The following is a 15417-nucleotide window of genomic DNA, read 5'->3' as shown; positions in this document are numbered from 1 at the left end:
CTGAGTGTCAATTCCAACCTTGGGTGTGTTCCTTAACCTCTTGGGAGAGGTTGAATTTGAGGACAAGCTAAAGGCAACATGCTTATCTACCTCCTGGGCAGGTTAAAGCCGCAAGTATTTATAAAGCTTTGGTTCAAAGCACTATTATGTCTTTATTTTCCCTTTCATTCACTTCCTTTTTCACTACCAGGCTATTTCCTCTACAGCTGACTGGGTCACTTTACACCCTTCTGCTTGTGGCATTAAATTGCAGATGGCCCTGCATATGTTGTTACAACTCCCTGGGCCTTGGTTTCCATTTGTGGAGCTCCAGAAAGCAAAGTCGTGTAAGTCTTTCCAAAGGCCTTTCCAACTCCCACGGTAGAGCCTCCAGGCAGGGAGAGTGCTAGGAGGCATTAGAGGAGGTGCAGGGCCTGTCACTGCCCAGAGGGTCCAAACAGGCCAAAGACAAAGCTCTGAGTGATTGGCCCTGCCCCTCCCCACCTTATTCCCCCGCTCCACAGTTGGGAGCACTTGGGGTGAATCTCACTCTCACCTGTTCTGCAAAAGATCTTGCCACCTGCCTTTATCTCATTCTCAAATTTAATGAAAAAGAATAGATTCTTAAATTCTAAAAAAAGCTAAGACAGTATCTATTAGCCTGTTCATGGCCAGGTAATCAGAAGTCACCCCTGGTGGGGAAAGTATGAGCATGGTCACAGACCGGCATTTCAAGCTCTGTGTTGCTTCTTAGATTTTTCTGCAAAGGAAACTGGGACCTGCATAAATGATAATAAATATTCATTGAGTTCTGTGCATTATGCCAAGTGCTTTGCACGTATCAACTCTTCCAATGCTCAGCCTTTGAAAGAGATTCTATTTGTCGTGTCCATTCCATCGAGGAACTATAGCTTAAGGAAAGGTTAAGAAGCCCCAGTCTGCCTCAGAAATAGTAGATGTGGAATGCAAATGAAGACTGGCTTCAATGGCCACACTTGTTCTCCAAAGTCTGTGGTTCTCAGCCTTGGATGCATGTGTGAATCACCTGGAGACCTTTAAACACCAATGTCTGGTTCCTACCCCCAGAGATTCTGATTTAATTGGTCTGCAGTATGGACAGGGCCTGGATTTTTTTGTTTTTTTTGAAAAATTTTTTTTACATTTATTTTTTTGAAAGAAACAGCACAAGTTGGGGAGGGGCAGAGACAGAAGGAGACACAGAATCCAAAGCAGGCTCCAGCCTCCGAGCTGTCAGCACAGAGCCCGATGTGGGGCTTGAACTCACAAACTGTGAGATCATGACCTGAGCCGAAGTCAGACGCTCAACCGACTGAGCCACCCAGGCGACCCATTTTTTTTTTTTTTTCAGGGGCTGGAGTTTTTGAAAGCAGTCAAAGTTATTTTAAGGTCCAACCAGGATATAGGCCACTGATAAGTGGCCAGGATAGGCCAGGATAAGTGCTGATAAGTTGGAAGTGGTTAAACTAAGATTTAAATCCAGATACATCTGATTCCAAAGTCTATAAGTATATACCTCTGTATGTAAATCACATGAGATCTTATTAAAATGAGGATTCTGGTTCAATAGGTCTGGAGTAGGTCCTGAGATGTCTAGTGAGCTTCTTGTTGGTGCTGATGCTGCTGGTCCATGGACCACACTTTGGTTAACAAGGGAATAAACCACACTATCTTTGGGTGGAGGGTCTGTATACGATTAATCTATCCTGCTGCAGTGTCTAGCACCAGGCCCTCCCTTGAATGTTAATTCACCTTTTTAGAATCAGAGCAGCAAGTCCTGAACCGTTAATGGCTGCAAATTCAATTGTAGGATGTTTTAACTTTTGCCCAAGTTGGACAGAAGTTCTCGCCTCCCCCACCCCCCACCAACCTTGCTTTGAATTCCTTGAACAAAGAAACTCACGTTTGGCTTTCCTGTATTCTTGATGGAATGACACCACATCACAGCCTTCTAGGACCGAAGAGTCTAAGTAAAGGTAGAATTCCCCAAATCTCTCAGAACAAATGCGTCTCTCAATTTCAGTAGGTAAAAGGTCACGGAACAATTTGAAAGCAGTGCGAAGGATCTCTGAGCAGAGAGAGCTTCCAATAATAAAATCTCCTGGCTGGTTTGGCTTGAGAATAAGGAGACAGATTCCTCACATTTCCGAAGGAAATTTATCTGCCCCTTTTCCTCTGCCCAGCCTGTTCCTGTCTTCCCTATCTGAGTGAATGGTGTCTCCATCCTTCCAGAGTCAAACATGAGACGCACCTTTGACTTCTCACGCCTCTCTGTGTTCTAATCCAACACCCAGCCCTGCTGAGTTCCTTCCATAATCTCTCACATTTGTTACTTCCACTTTTATCTCACTGTCACTGTCCGGGTTTGTTTTTGTTCCCCTTGCTTGGATTGCTAACACTACTTCCAAATCTGTCTCCTGCCATCGCCTCACCCCCCGGTCCATCCGACTTGCTGTGTGTGCCTGTGCTGCTCAGAAACCTTCAGTGGCTCCCGAAGGGCTATTAACTAGAGCCCGAATCCTTACTGGCATTCTGACACTCATTATCTGGCCTTAGCCTAGCCCATTTCCCCACCATTATCTTCTCCTTATCATGTGCCCTACAGTCTCCCAAATGCCATTCCTCAAGAGTGTTCTCTGATTTCCAAATCTTCACTGATGCTGCCATCCACTCACTGGGAGACGACCCTTCCCCCACCCCTGCCTCTTGAAAGTCTACCCACTTCTCAAGGCAACCTCTAATGCTGTCTTCCCCAGGAAGTGTCCCCTTCCTAGAGCCAGAAGTGGTCTTTCCTGCCCCTTTGTTCCCATGACGCAATATAACATGCGGGTTGAGCACAAGGGCTCTGGAGCTGGGCTGTCTGGATCTGAATCCAGGCTCTGTCAGTTAATAGCTGTGTGACCCTAGGCAAGTCACTTAACTTTTCTGTACTTTATTTTCTTCACCTATAAAATGAGGGGGATAATAATAGTACCTACCTCCTGGGATGATTCTGAGGACCGCACGAGTTACAGGCATCAGATGCTTCATACAGTGTTGATAAATGATAGCGATCGTTAAACACTATTTGCATAACACCTGTCATGGCACTGGGTGTGTCGTATCTCCTCTGGCCTAAGTACTGTAAGATCTGGACTTCTATCTTATTTATATTTCTATATTCTCATGCCCTGCACATGACAGACATCCAGGAAATGATTAACTGTACACCATGTTTATTTTTCCAAAGAACTTCCAAATCCCCTCCTTGCTACGAAACAACAAACAAACACATTAATTATGTAGAGATAGGAGTCGATCTTTGAGGTTAAATTGCCATCATAGTAGGGATCAAATCCTAGCTGGGTTGCTTTGGGTGTAATAAAAGATGCATTCTTATGCCCTGAAATCTTATGCCCTGGATCATGACATAGTTGGGCATTAAAATGTGTCAGTTGCTTCTACCACATAGGAAGTCTCAGCTTGGGGTTGGGACATCTTTTTGTGTCTTGCTCATTTGTAATACGTGTCGCCAGGAATTTGTTTAAATAAGATATTGAAATTTACAAATGTATTTACTTTAAAAGACAAAACAGATTCAAGAGATTAGATTAAGTAAGAAGCCCCAGGCTTTATGTGTGAGAAGCAGATCTGTGAGTGGTAAATCTAGGAAGCAAATGGAGGTTGTCGGATTCCAACGGCCACACTCTTGTCCTTCAGAGCCACTGAATCTCAGCCTCAGATGCACATTGGAACCACCAGGAGACATTGAAACAGCGAGGTCTGTCTGGATCCCATACTTCAGATATTCTGGTTGCCCTGTTGTGTGGCCTGGGCATACAGATTTTATGACAAATAATACCACTCAAATATACTTTCTTCCGTGAGAGAAAAGAGTATAGTTGCAGCTAGCATCCTGGAAATACATTAACGCATTCCTTAATTCATTCAGCAAGTATTTTACAGCCTGCTGTGTGCTAGTTATCATTCTAAGCATGGGAGATGATCAAGACAGATGGGGCCCTGCTCTCATGGGGCTTCTATTCCAGGGGTGGAGGCAATCAACAGGTCAATACACAAACAAGATGAACGGGATGGTCTTACGTTGTGGTGAGTCCTGTGAAGGAACTAAACAGGGTTGATATGAAAGCCAATAGCTAGGGAGTGGGGATATGTTGAGGAAGGGAGGCCATGGGAGGTCTCAGTGGTATCTGAGCTTCCTCCCCCTGGATGAGAAAGAGACTGCCAGTTAGAGACCTGATGGAAGAGTGTCCAGTGTGAGGGAACAGCAGGAGCAAACCCGAGGCACGACAGGGCTCAGCGTGCTTCCGGAACAGGCTGGCTGGGGTGTGGCTTTGTGGGTACAAGCCCCATGCAGTTGCTTATCTCTGCCTTTGACCTGACAGGGACATTTTCTGTCATAGGTGACTCCACAGACTGCTGGGTAAAGTCCAAACTCCTCAGTGTGATAGTCACTCGCTCCAGAGTCTGACCGAGACCCTTCCAGCTTCCTCTGTCGCCACTGTTCCCCAACTCCATCCACACTGGACTCTCCACCACTCCAGACCCCTGCACCTTTCCCTGTGCACGACCTCTGCCCCTCAGTTCTCCCCCACCTCTTGCTAAACTCTCCTTCAGGATGCAGCTAGAATTTGTCGCCTTTGTGAAATAATCCCTCAGTTCCTCCCAGAGTGAACCACACCTTCACTTCCTCCGTATTCAGGAGCATCTTGTCCATTACAGCTGTCTTATTCTTTGTACGCAAGAATCGCGTCCCATTTTCCACTACATCTACATCTGTCATGGTGGCTGGTGGATAGTCAGTGCTTGATAACTCTTTGTTGGGTGAATGTTACACAGCTATTGACCTCTTCAAAAGGGGGTAGCTTAATTAATCATAAATGTGTCATCTTGCATGTAGAATAGACATGAGGGGTGTTTTCTGTTCAAGGACGGTTTCTGGTTTCTACTGTAATGATTTAGCACCAATGGAGAACGAAGGAAACCCTCAGGTTTTTTTTTTTTGTTGTTTTTTTGTGTTTTTCAAAAAGAGCACAGAAACCTCTGTCACAGTCTCAGTAAAAATGCTGTCTGTGAACTGAGAATGCATAGAAGGTCAGATTAGGCTATGGTAAGAAAAAATATAATTGCATGCTGGTGTTCCTTTAATTTGAGGGTTGAATGCAAATTAAGCAGGCATGCCCTTTCTGGAAGCCTTGTTTTAATCAATTCTGCTGCTCTGGTGGAAGAGTTGAAGCTAAAAAGGATGGTAATAATGTTTCTTTCACTTGCCATCTGAAACTACAGTATTAGGTGATGTGACAGTAGTTTGATGTACAGGATTCATTCATTCATTCATTCATTCATTCATTCATTCATTTTGATTGTCTGTTGACCACAGAGCACCACTGTGTTGCTGGGTTCCAAGGATCTGAGGTTCCCAGTGGTGAACTCAGACCTAAGAACTTTCCAGTAAAGCCATCGGCATCTTTTCTTCCCCATTAGGGTGACGGGCAGCATTCACAGTTGGGGTCCTGTTCCCCGCCCCATCTCTGACTTGTGTGACTTTGGCAAGCCACCTTCCCCTCTCGGCCAGTTTCTTTAGCTGTAAAATGAAGTATTTGACTAAGACGGTATGGAGGCTCTTTTCCATGTCCAGAGTTATGTGAAACATTGTTTCTCTGCTAGCCAACCTGTTGGGGGAGATGGTGGAGTTTTGATGATTAGATCTAATCACCTGAGCAATTCATTCTGGAAAGTTCACTAAAATGAAAAGGGCATTTCAGGCTTTGTTTTTTTCTGTTTTTTTGTTTTTGTTTTTTTAAGGTTTATTTATTTTTGAGAGAGAGAGAGAGAGTAGGGAAGGGGCAGAGAGAGGGAGACAGAAGCCAAAGCAGGCTCCAGGATTCAAGCTGTCAGCACAGAGCCCGACGCGGGGCCTGAACCCACAGACTGTGAGATCATGACCTGAGCTGAAGTCAGACGCTCAACCGACTGAGCCACCCAGGCGCCCCACCAGGCTTTGTTTTAAATAAAAAACCCACAGTGGCATTTAAAGGACATGATATGGAAGAGGTTCAGGGAGTTTGTCATCCATTTAGGAATTATTTCCAATAATTTTCTTGTTATTTGAGACTGAGTTTGTTCAGAGGATTATTATGAAGTCTTTGATCTTTTTTTTAAAATTTTTAACGTTTATTTATTATTATTATTTTTTTTTTTAATTTTTTTTTTCAACGTTTATTTATTTTGGGGACAGAGAGAGACAGAGCATGAACGGGGGAGGGGCAGAGAGAGAGGGAGACACAGAATCGGAAACAGGCTCCAGGCTCTGAGCCATCAGCCCAGAGCCCGACGCGGGGCTCGAACTCACGGACCGCGAGATCGTGACCTGGCTGAAGTCGGACGCCTAACCGACTGCGCCACCCAGGCGCCCCATAACGTTTATTTATTATTGAGAGACAGAGAGATACAGAGCATGAGCAGGGGAGGGGTAGAGAGAGGGGGAGACACAGAATCTGAAATAGGCTCCAGGCTCTGAGCTGTCAGCACAGAGTCTGACGCGAGGCTCGAGCTCACAAACTGTGAGATCATGACCTGAACCAAAGTCGGTCACCCAACCAACTGAGCCACCCAGGTGCCCCATGAAGGCTTTGATCTTAAGAGTTAAAGGAGGAACCCTTTGGAGACCATCCCCTGCTTGGACTGCCTTCTGATTGGGCCAAGTCCAGTCTGAAGCACTCTGTCCTCATGGGTTCAGGCTGGCTGACACTAGAGGTTGGTGCAGTGTGGAGGGCGGGAACAGGGGAGGGGGAGCGGTTCACCAGTGGGAGCCAGAGGCAATGTCTAGAATATGAGAGGAGACCGGAACATCAGAAGCCAAAAGGCCAGGAGTAAGATAAACTGGGACAGAACCGAGTCAGAGTGGCTGGGAAGGAAACACCCTAACAGAGTCACCTGCAAAAGCTGTGGGCAGGCAGTCTGCAGAAGAGAAAATCAGAATGGCCAACAAACATATGAAAAGATGATTTATCTCACGAGTAGTCAGAACAATGCAGATCAAAGCCCCAGTGAGATGCCATTTGATTAGTTCAGCCAAGCTGTGAAAGGTGGATAACATCGAGTGTTGGCCCAGGTTGGGGGAAATGGGTGCGCTCCTAGCCCGTGGGGAGGGGAACACACTCATACATTGATGCATTATGTTGAGAGGACAGTTTGCTGCATCCACCGAAGTACGAGGTGCGTGCGTGTGGCCTTCCTCATCTGTAAAAATGTGAACAATGCAAGTGCAGATTCAAGTGTTTTAAGATGTGTACAGGGAGATTCACTGCAGCATTATTTGTAAAAATGGACAGAGAGAGAGAGAGAGAGAGAGAGAAACAACCCAAGTGCCCATCAGTAGTGTCAGGGTAGTTACATGACTTGCAACAGAGCCACGCAGTGCGATCCTGGGCAGCCGGAAAGAGGCCTGAGGTGGCTCTCCGTGTGGACACAGAAAGATTGCTGGGCGATCTGGCTCCATTACATGCCAAATTACATAGTGATGATCTGTCTACTGGTCTACCTCCCTTTCTTGGCTTGCTCTTCTTAAAAACAGGAGCGATGTGTATTTTATCTCTGGGAGAAGCAAAATCAAAAAGCAGGCCTGACTGGCTCCAAAACCTGGAGTCATTGCTCCGTGCAGAGCTGTGGGTTAGGAGTTGGTGAGCTGGGCGACTGGAGATGGACAGACAGCAGGGGAGACGGGGAGGGACGTGGCTTGCCCAAGACCACCTAGCGCTTCGCTTCCTTGGCCAACGGGACCCGAGTGGCTGCTCCAGCTGGTGAGTGACGAAGTGGTTCGCTCCTCTGCGGGACCGGAGACATACACCTCACGTCTCTGAGGTGCAGCTTCCTCCTCTGAGAAGTGAGGACGACGACAGTGCTTCCCTTCCGGGGCGGTTTTGTGGACTCGGTGACAAGATGGCTGTGCGTCGCGTGGCACCACGTAGGTAGACGTGCGATAAACGTCACCCTCTCAAGGCGACAGGTGCACCCACAGCGGGGCTGTGAGACAAGCGGGCCAGGCAGCGGAGCCTAGGTTTCTCAGAGAAGTAGGACACGATACCCGCCTGAACGGCGGCCCCCAGCGCCGTGTTCCCCATGAGTCAGCCTTGGGCTAATTGGTGGACAATGGCGCTAATGAAAAGGCCATGTTCCTCTACAAAAGCACCCACCCAGCTCCCAAGCCTGGAGGCAGCTTGAACCAGTTGAGTGGCTCTCATCTTCTGGGGAGGAGTCCCGCCTGCTGGTGTACTGGGGACGCAGACGCCCTCTCGTGCCAGGTCCGGGCTCCCACTCATTGCCAAGTCCAGTGCCGGGCATCTGGCTGGGGACTGGACTCCCTCGCGGAGCACCAGCACTGGCGAGACCTTAGGGACCAATAAATTCTCTTTACAAATGGGGAAACTGAGGCCCACCGATGGGAAGGGCTCAGAGAGTAGCAAATTGAGAACTGAGCCGAGACTTTTGACTCACCCACCCTGGGCTACCTGTGGGGCCGCAGCCAGATAGGCAAAGGCCACGCAAGCTGGATGTGTGGGCAACAGAGGGGGAGGGGGCGCAGACAGGGAACAGTGTGAGCAAAGGGATGAAAGGGGGGCTGTGGAGGCCCATCGTGGAAATGGTCATGACAACAGCTAACACTAAGGATACGTTCCCCGGGTTTTAGATGGGGAGCTGAGGCCCAGAGAAGGCAGGTGGCCTGCCTGCAGAAACACAGCCGGCTGGGGACAGAGTGAGACATCAGACTCAAAGAGATAAGCATAAAGGACAGCCTGGCCAGGTCTCAGGAGGTGGGGAGGGATGGGGCAGGCCCAGGCCCAGGGCAGCAGCCCCTTCCTGGCTTCCTGACAGCGCTATTGTTTGAAGCCGGTTCTTGGACATCCAGGAAATGGGCGACATCACTCCCAACCAAGGAGAGGAAGCTGCTTGAATGTTTCAGCTCCACCTCACGCGCTGGCCCTGCGGCTGCAGATGGGAGTCGGGCCAAGGCTGCCTGACCCCTCTGCTCAGCTGGGCCACCCCACCCCCCAACCTGGTGTCTGACCCGCTCCCTCTTCTCTCTGTCAGTCCAAACCAAACCCTGCGAGGCCTGACCAGCAGACCTGCCCGCCCTAGGAGGCATCCCCAGAGCTCCACCGAAGCCCCTTTTTCTGAGGCCTGCAGCCCCTTGAGTCCTGTGGGATGGGGACTCCCCTCCCACCATGCCCCATCCCAGATGGGAAGCTATACCTTTAATTCTCCAGGACTGGCTCTGCCTCACAGGGCCTCAGTGTCCTTATCTGTATGGAGGCAGAACCGGTCAGGTAGAGCTGGTCTGGGTCAACTCAAAGGGCTCTTTCACCTCTGATGCTCTGGAATTCTGAATCTAAGCATCTTTCTGCCTGGATGAGGGGGGGAGGGGTACCATGGGCAGCACCTGGGGCCTCAGAAAGAGGAAGGAGGGGAGTTCAAGGGGCAGGGCTGTCATTGAGGGTGGGACAAGGTGACTGGGTGAAGCAGAAATTGGGAGTGGTCTTTCTCCTTGGCTCTGGAGTCAGCCTGGGTTCAAATACCCATTCTGCCACTAACTGGCTGTGTGACCTTGGGCAAGTGACTGCACCTCTCTGAGCCTTTGTTTCCACACCCATGAAATGCACACAGGAAGACCTAACTTGCAATGTTGTTGTGGGAATTAAATAGGGTCATGGACACAAAAGGATCAAGAGGCACGTGGCAAGCACATGGCGCCTTTCCCCTCACTCGGGTGACGTTTCTGGCGGGAATTGGAGATAGAGAAACAGACACTGCGGCCCCCGAAGTAAGAAACTCAAGGCTCTGGTGGAGCTGGGAGAACAAAGACGCTGTTCTGTTTCCTGACCCTCGAAGAGAGTGGGAAGCAAGGCCCAGCAGTTGGTAGGTGAGGTCTGTGCCTGGCATTTCACAAACTCAAGGTCACTGTTGCCCAGGGCTCCATGTACCGCGGACTTGTCTGGACACAGAATGGGAACCGCAGGCTGTGTGAGTGGCACGTGCCCTTGGGGGTCACCTGCTGGTCTGGAGCACCAGTTCAGTGGAGCCAAGAGATAGATGGCAAGTGATTCCCTGTCCTGAGGTCACAGCACCAGTCGGGACTGGAACCCGGGCCTCCTTCCTTCCTGTCCGAGGCTCTTTGTACTGAGGAGGGCCCTGGGATCTGAGAAGCCCTGCTTTATTTACTCCCCAGCCCCAACCCAGGAGAGGAGAGCCGGAATCTTGTCAGGGAGTAGAAGGGAGGCAGGGCCACCTGTTTTCGTGCCAGCAGAGGAAGGATGGTCCCAAGCCCTATCCCTCCCAAAGAGCTCTTCTCCTGGGGCTCCCCAGCATTCCTGACCTGCCCCGTCCAGCTGGGGCTGCTGACTTTGGGCCTTCTCTCCACCTCCTGGACCTCAGGCTCCTCTTCTGTCACATTGACATTAAATATCCTTCTCAAGGGCTGCTGTGAAGCAACAGACAGGAAGTGCTTTGAAGCCCCGTAAAGGCGAGGGGTTGCTATAGCCCTTTAATTTTGATAACAGCATTAGTTGAGCACCTAATTGGTGCCATACCGTTGCCCCAGACCCCACAGCAACCCTGTGAGGAAGGCGTCTCACAGATAAGGAAACAGGTGCAGAGAAAGGAAGCATGTATCCAAGGCCACATAAGGTGCCAGCGACTTGAGACCAGAGCTCCAGTCCCTGAGTCCAGTCCAGGGGAACCCTCTCCCAAATACTGTGCCGTCCCAGCCTGGCAGACTTGCCATGCTATGCTGGGGGCAGGGAGGGGAGTGTGGAGAGAGGAGAGGGAGGGTTAGGAGTCCCCCCAGCCTCCCATCACAGGGAACAAATCTCCAGGAAGCCCAGCGGGTGGCCAGGTCCCAGCGCTGATTGCAGGAGATGGCACCGGGGCCAGGCGGTTGCCATGGCGACTTCCTGAATGCAGCGCTGTTCCCGCTGAGGCTTGGGGAAGTCGAGACATACCTGGGCAGCCCCTGAGCTGGCTCTGCGTCTCTGAGGGGGAGGCCACAAGGGTCTGTGGCAAGCCAGCTCACACAGAATCCACATGCACGTGAGTGAGTGATGCAGCAGCAGGCGTTGCACACGGGCCTGTGATGCAGAGATCCATCTGGGACTGGGTGCAGACCTTCCTGACAGTGAGCAGATCCTCTAGGGATGGGAACCCCTGAAGGAACAGAGGAATCTGAGAAGGTGTTCCTGACAGAGGGAGCAACAGGGAGTGCTAGAGAACAGCTAGGGTGCGGCTGGGCAGGGTCAGATCACGTGGGGCTCTGCATGGCCGGCTGAGGAGCCTGGATCTTCACCTGGAGGCACTGGGGAGCCAGAGAGGGCTTGCAAGCAGGGACGTAGCATGGTAGGACCTGAGCTCCTGCCGGCAGCCCATGGAGGGTTCATCAAAGCAGGGAGAATGATGGCAGGGGGCCCCATGTGGAGGCCAATCTTCCTTACCCAGCTCTATTTTTTAAATTAGCATTTATCCTTTCCAACACATAACTGCTTATTTATAATATTTATTCCTTATGATCCATCTTCTCCACTAGGATGTCTGCCCACAAGAGCAGAGGGTTTCATTTGCTTTGTTCACTGATGTATATCAAGTACCCAAAAGAGGGTCTGGTATATAGGTGTTCAATAAATACTTGCTGAGTGAATGAATGAATGAATGAATGAATGAGTCCTGGATAAGAGGAGTGGCAGAAGGGATGGAGAGAGGTGTAGGGACTTAAAGATGTGTAAAGGTGACAGTGATTGGCTGGCTTAAGGTCGAGTTGGTCAGTTGGTGGAAATATGCCTGAGGCCCCCTCTGAGTTGGTGGGTGCGGCCCCATACAGGTGCTGTTCTAGCTCACAGATGAGGCTGTGGGGTGATTTTAGGTGGGATGCAGGATGTTAGGACCATGGAGGACTAGAGGGCCACATAAGGTGGGGAAACTGAGGTAGACCCCATGACCTGGGCACTAGGCCTGGGTCACTGTAACTGAATGTCTAGGGTCTTCCCCTGACTCCTTTGGGGTTGGGGCCTGCAGAATCTTCTAGACCACTACTTTTCCATAAAAACGTAACAGGCCACAAATATAAGCCACACATGTCGTTTTCAACGTTCTAGTAACACATTACAAAAGTAAAAAGAGGTGAAGTTAGTTTGAGAGTACATTTTACTTAGCCCAGTATGTCCACAATGTGTATCATTTCAATAGAAAAATGGATGCATGAGATATTTGACATTCTTTTTTCTGGTCCAAAGTCTGAAAACGGGTGTGTATTCCACATTTACACCACACCTCAGTGGGGACTAGCCAGGTGTCAAGTGCTCGGTCACCACATGTGGCCAGTGGCCTCTGCATTGGACAGCACAGCTGTTTAGGCTCTGGAGCCCACTCACTGGTAATGAGGTCCTGGGTGGCACTGAGTCCGCAGCGGGACACCAGTGGACTGGCGCTAGAGTGGGGGAGGGGAACACAGGGATCAGCCTCAGCCTTTCCTGCTGCTTTCTTTGGGTTCAGCCCTTGTCACTAAGTCACGTGACAGACTTTTTGTTGAGCACTTACTATGTGTAAGGCACTGTGGTAGGGGCTAGAGCTAGAATAAAGCAATTGAACATGGAGTAGTAATTTTTTTTTTTTTTTTTTTTTTTTTTTTTTTTTGAGAAAGAGAGCATGAGCTGGGACGGGACAGAGAGGTGGGGGGGGGGGTGGGTGGGGAGGCGAGGATCCAAAGCAGGCTCCGTGCTTACAGGCTGACAGCAGCAAGCCTGATGCAGGGCTCGAACTCACGAACTATGACATTGCAACCTGAGCTGAAGTCAGATGCTCAACCGACCGAGCCACCCAGGCACCCCTGGAGTAGTAATTCTCATTACGTGAAAATTCTCCAGTCCTCCCATCTCCTAGATGAGGAAGCTGATGCTCAGAGAAGTTGAGTGCCTTTCTGGAGGTCACTCGGCTTGGTAATCCTCTGAGCCCTTTCCCCTGCCTCATGTTGCACAGGTCACCCAGATGTAAATAAAGCCCACAGGAGGGAAGAGTGGGGTACAGGAGGGGTCTACAGAGGGCCTCGCTCAAGGAAATCCATGCCTCTGGACTCTACACCTCCCTGGAGACAAGCTTCCTCTCCTCTTCCTCAACCTCCTTTCCCCCAGCTGCCTGAGCTTTGATGCTCAGGGCCTTGGAACCAGTATTTCCTGATGAACCTGCATTTAGGCCATCTTCTTCCTGGATCACATTGAGTCCAGTGATCCTGCAAAAGGGACAGTGATCGGTGACCAGGGCTGACCAGGGCAGTCCAGCTCCAGAAGCTGGACTGGGGCCAGCCTGGATGTCCCCAACCTAAAGGCCCATCTCTTACCAAGGCAGCAGCAGGGTGGAGCAGGGATAGCACAGCACTGTTCTTGGTGCTCAAAGACTTGGGATCAAGTCCTGACAACTTTTTTACCAGCTGGTGACCTTGGGGAAGGGACTGTGACCCTCAAGGCTTTGGGTTCTGCCTCCATACATGAGCAGAGTAGCCAATGCCCACTCAGGCTGAGGCCCCATGTTGGCCCTGAAAGCACATTGTTCATAAGAAGGGTCACACAGGGCTTGGAAAGGGACAATTTTTCAAGAAAGACGTACTCGTGTGGCTTCTGCTTAGAAACCCTGACCCAGTGGCCTCCAACAGCTGGGAGTCTGGCTCATGAGTGAAATCTCCCAACAGTGTCTGGGGTCTGAGCTCCAGGAATAAATCTGGTCCAAGTGGTCTCTTCTTTTGAGCTTTCTGTCCTCCTATACTTTACTAAGCACCAAGTGCCAAGTAAGTTAAATATCTCTTCTTTACAGCTGAGGAAACTGAGGACAGGAAGGTTTGGCCGGTTACCCAAGGTCATCCAGGAGGTGTCAGAGCTGGGCTTTAAATCTTGGCCTCCTCCTCCAAAGCCATTGCCTCTGGCCTCTGCCCAGTACGCCCAGGTGCCATAGCTGTCCTCCAGGAGTCGCCCAGGGTGGCTGCCCCACAGAGAGCCTGGGTTCCTTGTGGGCTGGGGCCAGCCTGCCAGCCATGCAGCAAGACGCACAGGAGCAGGGAGGCTTCAGGGCCAGGCACGGCCGGATTCACAGGTTGAAGACTGTTCCTCCAGCCTTCCGGACTCCGTGCCTTCCCCTACGGCCCTTTCCCCGGCCACCTCCCTTCCTGGCTTGGTGCTGGGGGTGACCAGCGGGTGGGGTGGCATCCGGGCTGGGTCTAGAGCTGTGAAGAGGGTGTCTGGGCAGAGACTGATGGCCTGTCACTTGGCTGCCGGCACATCCTCAAATTCTTTGTCTCTGTGCGGAGCAGGGATTGTATAGGAGGTGGGGGTGGGGCCCTGCAGAAGGGGAGGAGGAGGGGGTGGGGGTGGTAAGTGGCAGGAAGTGGGACATCTCCATGGCCTGATGCCTCTGCTCTTGGCCAGCCCGAGGCTTGGTCTGGGCGGCATGGGTATGCATGTGTGTGCAGGCACGTATGTGTGTATTTGTGTTTGTATCTGAAGAAGTCAGGACCCTGTCCCTTACTTTGGGGCCAGACAGACAGGAGTTCAAATCCTGGCTCTGCTCCCCACTTGCTGGGGGACCCCAGGGAGGTCTCTTTCCTGTTTAGCGTTCTAGACCTCTGGCTCCCCATCAGTACAATGGGCCTGTCTATGTAAAGCTCAGCTGATTAGAACGTTTGGATCCAAAATTCTGGAGGCCTTGGAGGGTCTCCTGATGGAGGAGGCAACAGGGGCTGGGTCTCAGAACTGTCTGAAGGAAGCACTGTAGGGGGCTGGGTGGGTGACTGACACCCCCCCCCCCCCATCCCCACCAAATGCACAGGACGTCAATAGGGCAAAAGCTGCTCCTCTCCCCAGCCTGGGCATTGGCATCCTGGCTGACTGCAGGGAAAGTGAGCTGATGGAGGGGTGGCCAGGGAGGAAGCGGAGAGAACAGAAGCTGTCATCTGTTCTGAAAGAAACAGCTCCCCAGTGCTTGGACCACCCAAATACATGGTCCTGCCAGGTCCCATGGCCCTCAAAGCCCCACATCCACAGACAGACAGACAGATAGATGGACACACACACACAGTGTCACATAGGCCTACTCTCACAGCCTTCCCTCAAACACTCAGTATCTGTCACCCAGCCGTCACTGGGCAGCCACACTCAGCACCATGGTCTCAGAGGGAGCCAAGAAACCGCACCTACAGCCCCAGCCCAGCCCACTCACACAGGCGTGTCTACAGATGGACTGGTACACACACATACACACACAGAATCACAGGACACACACGGACACAACCACACAGGCACAAAGCCCCTCTACAGTCAGGTGCTGATGCAGAATCCTAGCCACCCTGGAGCACACAGAGCCTGCTCCCAGCAAACATGCAAGTTCACACGT

The sequence above is a fragment of the Prionailurus bengalensis genome, chromosome D4 (genome assembly GCF_016509475.1).
Source record: "Prionailurus bengalensis isolate Pbe53 chromosome D4, Fcat_Pben_1.1_paternal_pri, whole genome shotgun sequence".
NCBI lineage: Eukaryota > Metazoa > Chordata > Mammalia > Carnivora > Felidae > Prionailurus > Prionailurus bengalensis.
Note: the sequence above shows the minus strand (reverse complement) of the source record.